Consider the following 14077-nt stretch of genomic DNA (forward strand, 5'->3'; position numbering starts at 1 on the left):
GCAATAAATACAAAGGAAACAATTAGGTTTTATATAAAAATATGAAAGAAATTTTCACCCTTTACTGGTTCTCCCTCCCCTAAACTCTCTTTATTCTTCAAATGTTGATCCTGGTGAACATTTTGTGAAGTGAATCTAGAAGCATCTGATGTTAAAAGCAATTCAGTGAATACTGAAAATATCCAAGGTGAGCTAGGAATGAGATGTTCTGCTGAGTTGGTTTGCTGGATAAAGTTAATTATCCCATGGCTAACAAGTGTGTGGAGGCCAAGAAACACTGATATGGGCCTTTCCTTGTAACTCTTCTAGGGGCGCATTATTTCAATGGCAGGTGTCGCAGTGATGAACATCACATGAGCTTAATGAAGTTGCGTCTCATTTGTGAATTTACAATTTATAATTTGATGGGACTTGTTTTGTTTTGGTATGGCTTTGGGTTTCCTAAATGCTTGATTCATTTTACCAACCTATGCCTTTCTCCAAGTAATGATTCACTGATGACCTGGGGCAACAGGCTGGAAGTCAGATCACACTAAATGGAAGATGGGATAAGGGGGAATGGCCTGCATAGGGTTGAGGCCCAGAGTAGGCTGAATGTAAGACCTCCTGCTCAAAGCTGTATCCTCCTCCATGTTCCCAATGAGGATTTACCAGCTGTGAGACCCTGGAGAGTCATTTGACCTCTCTGAGCCTCATTATCGTCAACTGTAGAATAAGAAAAGCAATTTCTACCTCTCAGGACTATAGCAAGGCTTTGTTCAATGAGCTAACGTGTGTAAGATGCTTAACCCAGGACTGGGCATTTGAACAAGCTCTTCTTTCAAGAGGCAGATACTTCCCGGGAGGGGCAGGTCTCCTTCACAGCTCCTGGTGTCCCCTCTAATTGGGATTATAGAACTGCAGCTCTGGCACGTGGCTCCCTGGATCCAGTGGAAAGAAGGCAACGTTTCAGATCTTGAAATAATAGGGATTTGAGATAACTTTGGGCAGCCAAGGGACCCTGGATAACCAGAGAGAACCGAAGAGGCAGGAGGAAGAAAGAGGTTCCAAGGAGGCTGGGGCGCTGACTGTCCGGCCATTGTTTGCCAGGTCCCAGGGTAGCAGCCAGGATCCCTGCGGCAGGTGGATGGATAAAGCCCCAGGGGTTTGGAAAAAGACAGGTTCCGTTTTCAATCCATTGCCTAGGATTGGCCCAGGCTGTCCTGTCCCAGGCACTATAGTTTTTCTAGATCTGTTCCCATTTTGAGGGTGAGGAGAAGGAGGAAATTAGGGAGGAGAAACAGAACAAGAAGAAACCAAAGAAGACAAGTGGTTGCTCCTTTACTGTTCATTAGGGAGATAGAGCATTTGTGATAAATCCTTATTTATGGGCTTTTAAATGATAGCCCCAGGAATTTCAATTTGCTGTAGTTTAAAAAGAAAAAAAAATGGCCATTTGACCATCACATCTTCAGTCTCATAAGAGGCCCATCGAAGTTGAACTACTTAATTTATATGGCATATGCATGCATACCTGGATTTGTATCACATATATGCAAAATCTTTATTTTTTTCTTCTTTTGAAAGTTAGGCTTTGTTATAGAAAATGTAGCAACTACTGAAAATAAAATTGAACTAGAGGAAAATTAAAAGGATCTGTAGTCACTCCACCCAGAAACAGCCACTGGCTCAGACCTGTTTTGTTTTCTTGCTAAGGGTTGGTATGTTCTGGAGCATGTTGCCATGGCGTCTCTGTCTCTCTGGTTATTTCCCCTGACCTTGGGACCCCTCTGGCCTCCTCTGCAAGGTGACTGCCACATCTTTCTCCTGCGTTTGAGTGCTCTTGTGCTCGGGGCTGCGTTTCTCTGTCTGCAAACACACAGAGTGGACATGTGCCTGAGCACCTCATGCTCAGGGTGCTCTCCGCAGAATTCATGCTCCCTCCAAAGACCAGATCGGCTGCCCTCCTCTGTCCCCTCATCTGCCACCTCTCAGTCACTCCAGCCAAAATCAGCTCCTGGACTCCCGTCACCCCCGCAGCCAGCCAGCCACTGCCTTGCCCTCTGGGAACCATTGCGTCACACATCCCAGTCATCTTTTTTTAAAGTACAGTTGGTTTACAGTAGTATGTTGGTTTCAGGTGTACAGCATAGTGAGTCAGTGTTTTTGCAGATTATACGCCATTATAGGCTATTACAAGATAATGGGTATAATTCCCTGTCCTGTACAGTATATCCTTGTTGCTTATCTGTTCTATACATAGTTGTTTGTATCTCTTAATCCCATACTTCTTATTTGTCCCTCCCCATCTTCCTTCTCTCCTTTGATAACCACAAGTTTGTGTTCTCTATCTGTGAGTCTGTTTCTCTTTTGCATGTACATTCTGCCCTTTACTACTTTTCTGCTGATGCTTCCTCACGGACCCTTTTCTCAGAGTTTCTCCCCTGCTGTCAACTGTTACTGAAAGCACTGGCTCTGGAGCCCAATGACCTGCGTCCAATCTTGCCTTTGTTACTCTCTAGCTGTGAGATGTGGGGAGTTATTTCATGGTGCTGTTCTCAGTTTCCTCAACCCTGAAAAGGGGTTAACAATACGACCTGCTGCAGAGCTGATGAGATGGTTAAAACACTTAGGACATCAGAATAGTTCCTGGCACATAATAAGCACTCACTACAAGTTAGATACTATTATCCTTATTGGCAACTGCACATTTATGTCCTAATGCTAATTCAAATCCCAGCTTCCTCTGACCTGTTTCCTTCCTCTGAATTCCCAGGAGTCTTTTCCTCTTCTAGGGAGCTTAGCAATTTTAACTTCCCTTTAGCAATTCCTATACCACATTTACTATGGAAGTGTACTTGCTACCTATTATTACCATCTGATTATTTGATTATAATTGTTTGTGCATGTTTCTGTCTCCCCCTCTAGACGGTCTGATAATTTGTGTGTGTCTGATTATTAGTGTGTCACATGGTGGAGTGACCAGGTGAACCACTGGGGGGTCCAGTTTCTTCCGTTTAGTCCCTTAGTCCTTGCTCTGTACAAGATCAAGAAATGGGCAGATCAAGAAATGGACAGTGTCAAAACACAAGAAACTGGTGATGTTGGTTGCTTCCTGGAAGTCAGAATTGGAGGGAAGACTTTTCTTTGCATTGTGTGTAACAGCCCACTCACTCCCTGTAATGGCTTACTTGGGTAGACATTTTTTTGGTAATAATTTTATTAAGATGTAATTGATATACAATACCAGTTAGCCATTTAGAGTGTACAGTTTAATGTTCTTTAGTATATTCACAGAGCTGTGCAACCATCACCACAATCAATTTTAGAACATTTTTATCTCCCCAGAAAGAAGCCCATACCCTTTAGCTATCACCCCAACTTTCCCCAACCCCCCTGGCTCCAGGCAACCACTATTCTACTTACTGTCTATGGAGTTATCTCTTCTGGACATTTCATATAAATGGAATCATATGATATGTGATCTTTTGTGACTGGATTCTTTCACTTAGCATCATATTTTCAAGGTTCATTCAAGTTGTAGCAAGTGAATCAGAACCTCATTCCTTTTTATGGCCAAATAATATTCCATTGTATGAATATACCACATTTTGTTTATCCATTCATCAGTAGATGGGCATTTGGGTTGTTTCCACTTTTTGATTATTATGGATAATGCTGCTCTGAATATTTGTGTACAAGTTTTTGTGTGGACATGTTTTCATTTCTTTTGGGTATATACTTAGGAGTGGAATTGATGGGTCATATGGTAACTCTCTGAGGAACTGCCAAACTCTTTTCCAAAGTGGCTGCATCATTTTATTTATATTTCTACCAGCACTGTATCTAGTTTCCCCACATCCTGCATGTGATAGACATTTAATATGGAAAGAATTGCTCTTTAAGCTTGATTTTCTAGTTCAGTAGACACTAAAAAAGTACTTTCTTCCAACACTTTAATTAACAGCACTTTCTATTAGAAAAATGCCCTTCAGCCTCAAGGGATATCTGTCAGAAGACATTTTAGAAGGAAGAAGGTGAGAAGGTTAATCTGCATTCGAATAAAAATATAGAGCCTAAGGGATTTTTTCTGGTATTGTCATTATACCAATAGGGATTTCTTAAGAAAGGCAAATATGCATTGTTTTGCCACGCATAAGGCAATTGTTATCGAAAGATAAAGTACAGGATCCTGTATAAATAGTGAGATTTCTGAGAGCAAAAAGAGTTGGAGTGGGACCAAGTGACTTAAGGACAAATAAAAATCCATTGAAGTAAGCAAGAACAAGGAGCTAGAATAGAGCTCATGTAGCAGCTGGGACCTTGGGAGCACTCGGCATGTCTGGGGGCCTGTGAGTGGGGGGGAAGGTGACAGGGGTGCAGACCTGGGAGGGAAGCTGGTGGCACTCCCTTCTTTGTTGTAACATGACCATGTTTCTGGTGGTGAGATGAGTCAATGTATGAAAAGTGGGGAAATGCCTGATTCTAAAGCAGTGGTGCAAAGGCTCATCACTCATTGTGGGCTGAAGCTTATGAAGCACTTACCGTGAGTCAAACACGGTATTAAGCACTTTATATACGTCACCCCAGTTTAATCCTCCCAACAACCCTATGGTTCAGGTACAATTATTGTCCTCACTTTACAGGTTAGGAATCAAAGGCACACAGAGGTTAAGAAATTGCTGTCTACACTCCCATGTTCATTGCAGGATTATTCACAATAGTCAAGATATAAATAAATTAACGTGTCCATCTGTGAATGAGTGGATAAAGGAAATATGGTGTATGTGTACAATGGAATATTATCCAGAAAGAGGGAAATCCTGCCATTTGTGACAAAGTGGATGGACCTTGAGGACATTGTGCTAAGTGAAATAAGGCAGACAGAGAAACCCAAATATTACATGATCTCACTTATATGTGAAATCTAAAAAAACCAAACTCAGAGAAACCAAGAGTAGAATGGTGGTTGCCAGGGGCTGGGGACGGGGCGCATGGGGGGAATGGGGAGCTGTTGATCAAAGGACACAGACTTCCAGTTATAAGGTGAATAAGTTCTGGGGATCAAATGTGCAGAATGTACAGAACAATACTGTACAAGGAAAGAAGGAAGGAACGAATTAAGGAAGGAAGGGAAGGAGGAAGGACGGAAGGAAGGAAGGAAGGAGGGAAGGAAGTGGTTAAGGAATTGCTCAGAGTACCATAGCTGATAAGTGCTGAATCTGAGCTGTGCCCTGGAACCAATAAGCCTCTTTGGTCGGTGCCCTTAACCAGTGCACTAGTATATCCCTGCCTATGTTTTTTTTTTTTCACCTACATTGTCTGAACACAGCAGTTAAAACCACATTTAACCATCTTTTAATCTTAGTTTAAATAAAATCAAAGCCAGTAATTAGTCAAAGACGTGATTTAATAACTTAATAGTTTTTAATCCAGTTGTAATGTAACATAGTGTAACATGCCAGGGAAAATAGAAGCTTCGAGGCAGATCGCGCAGGGCCTTGTAGATCATGTTAAAAAGATTAAACGCTATTCCAGAGGCAGTGAGAAGCATTCAGTTTTAAGTCTTGGAGTCAAGGGGCCCCATCTGTGCTTTGGAATTTCCCCCTAATTGCAAAAAGGGGTTTGCATTGGAGGAAGTAAGAGCAAAATTGGGGACATAAAGATCAAGCTGAGGGGTGACACTAAGACCAGAGCATTGGAGATGGATTAGAGGGGACAGCTGAGAATTAAGGAGTCACCAGTTGGTTGTGGGGAATGAAGGCGAGGTGGGAATCACGTGAGTCTCCCAGGATTCTGTGTGGAACACAGTGTAGTTAGAGATACAGTTCACCAAGATTGATTCTAATGAAATGGATTGTACAATGATGTTTTCTTGAGAAGAAAAATGTTTGAATCGTCTCTGTTTTTCCATTTTGGTTTTTCTTTACAGCCTTCACTATTTTCTTTGGTCAAAGCCATTTTCATTTCATCAGACGTGTCATTCTTTTTGCAGAAGCAATTCCAGCTCTTTGAATACTTCAAACTTTAATTTATGGGACATCTATTCATGTCTCTCTAGATCTTTTAAACAGGCAGCATCTTTGTGCAATTTCCTGGACCCATCAAGTTTGCCCGAGTGCTTGCAAATGCATGTTGTTCAAGGAGATAAATGACTCAACTAGAAAACTGTTGGCTAACCTGTTGAAACTCTCTTGTGATTCCAGGCTGCCCTGGCAGGAGGCACCACCATGATCCTTGATTTCGCCATTCCTCACAAAGGCCACTCACTCCCTCATCGAGGCCTTCGAGACCTGGCGAAGCTGGGCTGATCCCAAAGTCTGCTGTGACTACAGCCTTCATGTGGCGGTGACATGGTGGAGTGAGCAGGTGAACCACTGGGGGGTCCAGTTTCTTCCATTTAGCCCTTTAGTCCTTGCTCTGTGCAAAGATCAAGGAACAGGCAATGTCAAAACATAAGAAGCTGGTGATGTTGGTTGCTTCCTGGAGGTCAGAATTGGAGGGAAGACTTTTCATTGCATACTCTTTTGTACTGTTTGAATTTTGAATCATGTGAGGTATTATCAATTTAGAAAACTAAAAAAAATTTTAAAGCATATGAAGGTGGTAGGATAAATCCCTTATACTCATTCACAAAAGACTTTCCTAATATTTAATTCATGAATTGTAAATACTTTAAATGTAATTTTTAAAAGTACTGGACTTCTCAACTTCAACAATACAGGACGCTTTTAAGCAGTCTTTTCCCACAGATCAGAACTTTAGTTAGAAATGTTTTTAATATCTGGGAAAAAACCAAGGAAGCGACAGACTGGGAATGTGTTCAAGGCCTTCTCCCAGCTGTGCACTAACCTGGTGCTCTGCGAACATCAACACCTGGTCAAAGCATTTCAAAACAGAGCTTACACAACCTTCCGTATCTGCTAATTATTTAGGTCATGGCAGAAATGATAACATGATTCAGACAGAAAAGACAGTTTTGAGAGATGTTAAAATATGTTTATTTTTTTTTCCCGTGAAAACATGTATGTGTACTTTGGAAGAAACTTTTACTTGTGGTTTAAATCAATAACATGTTTTTCCACATTGAACTTAATTCAGAACTCGTTTTGCCAGAAAGGGCTCACGGGATGACTTTATTTGAAGTTACCATGTAACTTATGTCCCTCCTTCCTTCCCAAATTTGGACTGTAGACACCAAGTTAATATAAAACAAGTAATCAGTCTTTAACAGATAGTTCAGCAAACATACTAGCAAGGTTTATAGTCCAGAGAAAAAGTTAATTTTTCCCCAGAAACGCCATTCTAACTGAGGCATCTTATCTCTTTCGTGCTTTTAGGGTCTTCCTACCTTCCTACCTTCCTTCTTCCCTCCCTCCCTCCCATCCTTCCTCTCTATCTCCCTTCCTTCTTTCCCTTCTCGCTTCCTCCTTTCCTCCCTCTCTTGTTTTATAAGATAGAGCAAAGGTGAAGATGTTTGCCCTTACCAGCGTTTCTCACACTTTAATATGCAAATGATTACCTGGTGAATATTGTTAAAGCACAGATTATGTTCAGTAAGTGTATTAGTTTGCTAGGGCCGCTGTAACAAAGAACTACAAATTGGGTGGCTGAAACAACAGAAGTGTACTGTCTCACAGTTCCGGAGGCTAAAAGTCTGAGATCAAGGTGTTGGCCGTGTTGGTTCCTTCTGAGGGCTGTGAGGAAGAATCTCTTTCATGCCTCTCACCAGCTTCTGGTGGTTTCCTGACAATCTCTGGTATTGTTTGATTTGTAGGAGCATCACCTGAATTTCTGCCATCATCTTTACATGATGTTGTGTGTGTGTGTGTGTGTGTGTGTGTGTGTGTGTCTAAATTTCCCCTTTTACTAAAGACACCAATCTATTGGATTGTGGTCCACCCTGCTGACCTCATCTTTTTTTTTTTTTAAAGGTTTTTTTTTTTTTAAATTTATTTATTTTTATTTATTTTTGGGTGTGTTGGGTCTCCGTTTCTGTGCGAGGACTTTCTCTAGTTGCGGCGAGTGGGGGCCACTCTTCATCGCGGTGCGCGGGCCTCTCACTGTCGCGGCCTCTCTTGTTGCGGGGCACAGGCTCCAGACGCACAGGCTCAGTAATCGTGGCTCACGGGCCCAGTTGCTCCGTGGCATGTGGGATCTTCCCAGACCAGGGCACGAACCCGTGTCCCCTGCATTGGCAGGCAGATTCTCAACCACTGTGCCACCAGAGAAGCCCTGACCTCATCTTAATTAATTACATCTGCAATGCCCCTATTTCCAAATGTTGACCTGAAACAAATAGACTGCTGGGTATTTCTCCAGCAAAGATGGGTTTATTTGGGATCAGCAGAGAATTGCAGTTCAGGGTCTGCAAGCTTGGCCAGCCACGTGCAAGTCCCCGCAGGGCAAGGGAAGGAGCAGGCTTTCATAGAGGGGGAAAGGAAGCTGGGAGGGCTGTAGTAAACAAAGAGCCCGTGACTTTTCATTGGCTGAGCCCTTGCTAAGAAAGGAGTCTTTTTTTTTTTTTTTCCCCCCTGTGTTGATATGCAGGTGTGAGAGCTCCCCCTTCTGGTCTCCCGACATCCGCTTAATTGAGGTTTCTATTTATTAATTTTTTACACAAGTGAGGTCACATTTGGTACTGGGGGTTAGGACTTCAACATATGAATCTGGGGGGACACAGTCAACCCATAGCAGTAGGTCTGGGGCAGGGCCTGAGATTCTGCATTTCTAACAAGCTCCCAGGTGGTGCTGATGGTGCGAGAGCAATACAGTATAGTGAGACTTACCCATGGGTATGGATGTGGATGACAGGGACGTTTAACGAGGTCACCTTCAGAAAGGCTCTTCTACTCAGGGAGTAATAGGTATTTCATCTGAGCAATGCAGATTATAATTCCCTTTGGGAACCCCATCGTGTGAATATTCCAACAATGTTTAAAGCATTTTTTTTCTGACTATAAAAAATAATAGACTCATGGTAGAAAATATGAACTTGAAGCTTAAAAAAATGAGGCACACTATCCCAAGTCCTACCTTTGCTGTTGTCACTTAATGTACCTTGGAACCCATTCCATCATTTCAGTGATGACCACTCTCAACATTTTGGTGTTTGCCGTTCCTTTTCATGCATTTATTCATCCAACAAAAAGCTATTGAGTGGCCACTATGGACCAGGCACTCTTCTAGGATATAGCAAGGGACAAACTGTACAAAGGCCCTGCTCTTATGGGGTGGAAATTGTAGAGGAGGAGGCAGGCCATCAACAAGTAACTATATTATATGCCAGGTGATAAAGCGCCATGGAGGAAAGTAAGGAAAATTAGTAAAGGAATAAATAGTGATGGAAGTGAGTAACTTAATATGTGATATTGTCATTTTTAAAACTTTACTGATTCAGTAGGGAAAAGTTGCGTTGTTTTAAAAAATAAATTTATTTATTTATGGCTGCGTCGGGTCTTCGTTGCTGCACGCGGGCTTTCTCTACTTCTGGCGAGCAGGGGCTACTCTTCATTGCTGTCTGTGGGCTTCTCATTGCAGTGGCTTCTCCTGTTGTGGAGCACGGACTCTAGGCACGCGGGCTTCGGTAGTTGTGGCACGCAGGCTCAGTAGTTGTGGCTCACGAGCTCTAGAGCACAGGCTCAGCAGTTGTGGTGCACCTGCTTAGTTGCTCCGCGGCACGTGGGATCTTCCCGGATCGAACCCATGTCCCCTGCATTGGCAGGCGGATTCCTAACCACTGTGCCACCAGGGAAGTCCCTATTTTGTACTTTTTAATCAGTAGGAAGGTTAACATTTTTTCCATGTTTATTAGTCATTTGTATATACTGTTTGAACTGTAACATTTTTTACCTAGAATGTTAGGGTTTTTCTTATCAAGTAGAAACAGCAATAACTCTTTTTAAATTTTTTATTAACTAAAAGCTATAATCCTATGTCTGTTATACATTTTTATGTTTTGTTGTATATTTTTGTTTTATATTTTATGTTATATATATATATTTATTTGTATGTGTGTGTGGGTTTTTGTTTTAACATGTAGAAATTCAAGCAATTTTATTTGATCAAGTCTTCTGACTTTTCCTTTGAAGTTTTTAGTCTTTGATGAGACTAGAATTGGACCTGCAAGGGCAATTACTAAGCTAGTTTTGATCTGAACTTGTCCCTTACCGTTGGTGTGATGTTACGATTTATAATAAGAAATGCATGTCTGGTCTTCGTTCCCATTTCCTGCACAGAGCTCCTAAAACCCCTGGAATTTCCTAAATGATGAGAACAACAAAAGTGTCTTTTATTATGTTAAAGAGGTGATTTTTAGACCGCACCTAAAGATGGGGGCTGATTGACCCAGGAGCCAACTGTATTATTAGAGGGTTGAAAATTGCAGTCCCAGCCAGCTGACCTCCGGGGAGGGCAGAGGGGCTGGAGTCTGGATCAGTTGCCAATGGCCAATGCTTTAATCAATCATGCCTGTGTAATTGAGCCTCCGCAACAACCTAAAAGGATAGGATTTGGAGAGCTTCCAGGATGGTGAGCAAATGGAGATTTGGGGAGAGTGGCGCTCTCAGAGAGGGCATTCAAGCCCCGTGCCCTTTCGCCATTCCTTGCCCTGTGACGTACCTCTTCCATCCAGATGTTCATCTATATCCTTTATCGTTTCCTTGTATCATAAACTGGTGATCCAGTAAGTAAAATGTTTCTCTGAGTTCTGTGAACCGCTTTAGCAAATTAATCGAACCCATGGAGGGGGTTGTGGGAAGCTCTGACTTATAGCCAGTTGGTCAGAAGTGCAGGTGACAACCTGGACACCCCATAGCACTGAACGCTTAACTTGTGGAATCCAGTGCAGTCTACCTGGTGCAGGTAGATAGTGTGAAAATTGAGTTTAATTGTAGGATACCCCCCTGCTGGTGTCTGGAGAGCTGCTTGGTGAGGGTGGGGAACCTCCCCACCTCCACACATTGGAATCGGTGATCAGAACCTTTTAGTTGGCAACCCAGAAGGCTCCTGAGGCTTCTGACAGGTCCAGAGTCGCTCAACTCCCAGGAGCTGCCAGTGGCTCAGTCTGCATCTTCCACTACCTTCATCTCTGAACTCATCCTGTAGGTTTCAGATTTGACCCCAAACCCTTACTTCGCATTAGCTCTGATTCCTTCTAGAGACACAATTGCTTCTGTTGCTGCCAGTGGCTTTGTTTTCATGTTCTAGAATAATTTCTTCTCATCAGGAGATAGATGCTGAGAATTTCATCAAGTATAACAATGAAGTATTTGGGGGAAATACTATTAACTCTTTCATGATTTAAAAGTATCGTAGGGACTTCCCTGGTGGTCCAGTGGCTAAGACTCTGCACTCCCAATGCAGGGGGCCTGGGTTCGATCCCTGGTCAGGGAACTAGATCCCACATGCCGCAACTAAAGATCCCGCCTGCTGCAACTAAGACCCAGCACAGCCAAAATAAATAAATAATTTTAAAAAAATAAAAGTATCGTAGCAACAGCAATTCATCACATGAAATGAGGTCTAACCTAGGGGAAAGATCAAGACCTTAATTACATTTTTCTGGAGTTCAACTGATGTCCTTATTTTACTTCATTTTCTTCTGAATGCAAGATTTTGGAGAATGCTGATATTATCTTTAAATTAAAGAGTGACATTTTGTTGTGGTTTTTGTGCCCTTTTAGGTTAAAGAAGAAATGAAAATCCTTACCCAAGATAAAGGTGTGAACTCCTTCAAGATGTTCATGGCCTATAAAGATCTGTACATGCTGAGAGATGGGGAGCTGTACAAGGTCTTCTCTCGGTGCAAGGAAATTGGAGCAATTGCTCAAGTTCATGCAGAAAATGGAGACCTAATTGCAGAGGTAAGTAACTGCCTTCCAGAACTTCCACAGAAATGAAAATGGCCATAACTTAAGGTGAGGATGACTGGCCCCATGTAGGTAAATTCTTTTAATGGATTGGAAGAAAGGAAATTCAGAAACTAATTTTATGTGGCTTGGAAACACGTGACTTGAATTACTTGCTGCCTGGCTCTGAGTTTTTTGCAGGTGGTATATGTATTGGAATGAGGAGTTCCCTTTTTCAAATCAGTTATTAGATCTCAGACAAGGTTTATTCTAAAAACACAAATATTTTTCTTTGAGTCCCTAGCATTTTTTTTTTTTAGGTAGCTCAAGCTGCTGGTTCAGAATGCCAAAGTGTGGACATCGGTGAAATCTGATGACTAAAGCAGTGCATTAGGTAGCTGTTTAAAGCCCCATTCTTTTCAGAAACTGGGTATTAAAATGTGCTGTGGAGGAATCTAGATGATATTTCTCATGTTAGTTCCATTATTAATGCCCGAAGGGTACACCATCTGCAAGATTTAAAGAGCTGTCTCTTACCCTTTATGTTAGCTGATCTTTCTCTCTCCCTGGGCTCACTTCCCATTAAAGTCAGTGAGATGGAGGCCCCATGGCCAGGATGGGGGGGGTGTGGTGGGCAGGGGGGCTGATAAGAGGAAAGCATGAGCTGTAAGCTCAAACACACCAGGTTTAAACTGGACTCCTCCGCGTCCTAGCTGTGTGACACCAGGCGAGTGATGTTGACACTCTGAGTCTTGACTTCCTGCCTTTTTTGTAAGGAAGGAATAACACTTTTGGAGAGAGGAAATACTGGTCTAATATCACTCTGTGGATTGGGGGAGGAGGCAGTGAAGAGAATGAATCAGTAAAACGTAGAACTAATTACATAATAGCATGAGTCGCTTCATCAAGGATATAATATGGGGGACTAGAATACTTTGTTTTATTATATTTTGTTCTGAACCAATAAAAAGTCTTAAATATGGACACTACTTTTCAAAGACTGTAATTAGAACAGACCTCATTATCTTTGTCACCTTTTCAATCAAAATATTTTGATTGTGAAATATGTATATGAAAAATTAACACATGCTTTGAGAGTAGTAGATTATTTTTACCCAAAACACACACTGTCTATGCCACAGTCACACACACCTATACCTATTAGATCTAAAATAAAAGCCTGGCAGTGCATTCGTTTCACAACAAAATTATGGGAGTTGTCGTTAGTAAACCTTTCTCACCGGTGTGCATGTTCCTGCTGCCTTTTTTAGGGAGCGAAGAAGATGTTGGCTTTGGGGCTAACGGGTCCCGAGGGCCATGAGCTGAGCCGCCCAGAAGCGGTGGAGGCAGAGGCCACGCTGAGAGCCGTCACCATAGCTGGCGCCGTGAACTGCCCTCTGTGCGTCGTGCACGTGATGAGCAAGTCCGCAGCAAGGGTGATAGCAGATGCCAGGAGGGATGGTAATTCCCGAACTGTAGCCTCGCTTACAACTAGTACTGTTAGCTGAAGAGTAAGGTAAAATAACGCCAACCCCTGCTTTTGCTTATCAGAAAGTTGCCCATGAATTTCCACAACTTTTCTTTCTTTTTTATTTTGAATCTTTGAATTTTATTTTTTTATACAGCAGGTTCCTATTGGTTATCTATTTTATACATATTGGTGTATATATGTCAATCCCAATCCCAACGATTCTTCCTCCCTTTTTATTAGCATCCTTTCTGTGTTCTCGCAGTCTTACACGTCTGTCTGTTTCTGCCCTCTTCAGCCGCAAGCCCCGCCCTTCACACCACTAACTGCCAACTCTCCAGTGAACTTTACAGAAGCTTCCCTGGCTCTTAGGCACCTCCGCTAGCCCTTCCAGTACCTGAATCAGGGTCAGGCAGGGCACACAGTAGGTGCTCCACAAATTTCTTTTGAATCGAATTGATTCGTCTCACAGCAACTTGGTTGTTGGCGCGATTGAAGCAATTATCCAAATAGTGTTTTTATGACAATTATTTTAAGATTTTTAAAGCAAAGTTATGTTTACTCCAAATTGCTTAATTGCCTCACTTCTATAGTGTAATTTTATATGTAAACAGTCATCTTAAAAGAAAGAGAAAATCTCCTATTTTTGATAAGAATTGAACATGGAAATAATTTTATTCATTGGCCAGTACTGGGAAAGGAAGAATGAAAAACAAATGAGGTGTGTTTTATTCAGTACTTTAGACCCTTCTGGGATGTGGTACTGGTTTCTATCTCTCAC

At 42.1% G+C, this 14077-nt stretch overlaps 1 pseudogene across 1 annotated transcript in view; it reads left to right on the plus strand.

The window, feature by feature from the left end:
- Positions 1 to 14077, plus strand: part of LOC309664490 (dihydropyrimidinase-like) — a 78401-nt pseudogene that overhangs the window by 8572 nt on the left and 55752 nt on the right. The window contains exons 2-4 of the transcript in view: positions 6186 to 6348; positions 11664 to 11843; positions 13100 to 13322. The product of the transcript in view is annotated as a dihydropyrimidinase-like (transcript). The remainder of the gene's footprint in view (positions 1 to 6185; positions 6349 to 11663; positions 11844 to 13099; positions 13323 to 14077) is intronic.

Source organism: Balaenoptera physalus (genome assembly GCF_965194825.1).
Source record: "Balaenoptera physalus genome assembly, chromosome: 7".
In the NCBI taxonomy this organism is placed as follows: domain Eukaryota; kingdom Metazoa; phylum Chordata; class Mammalia; order Artiodactyla; family Balaenopteridae; genus Balaenoptera; species Balaenoptera physalus.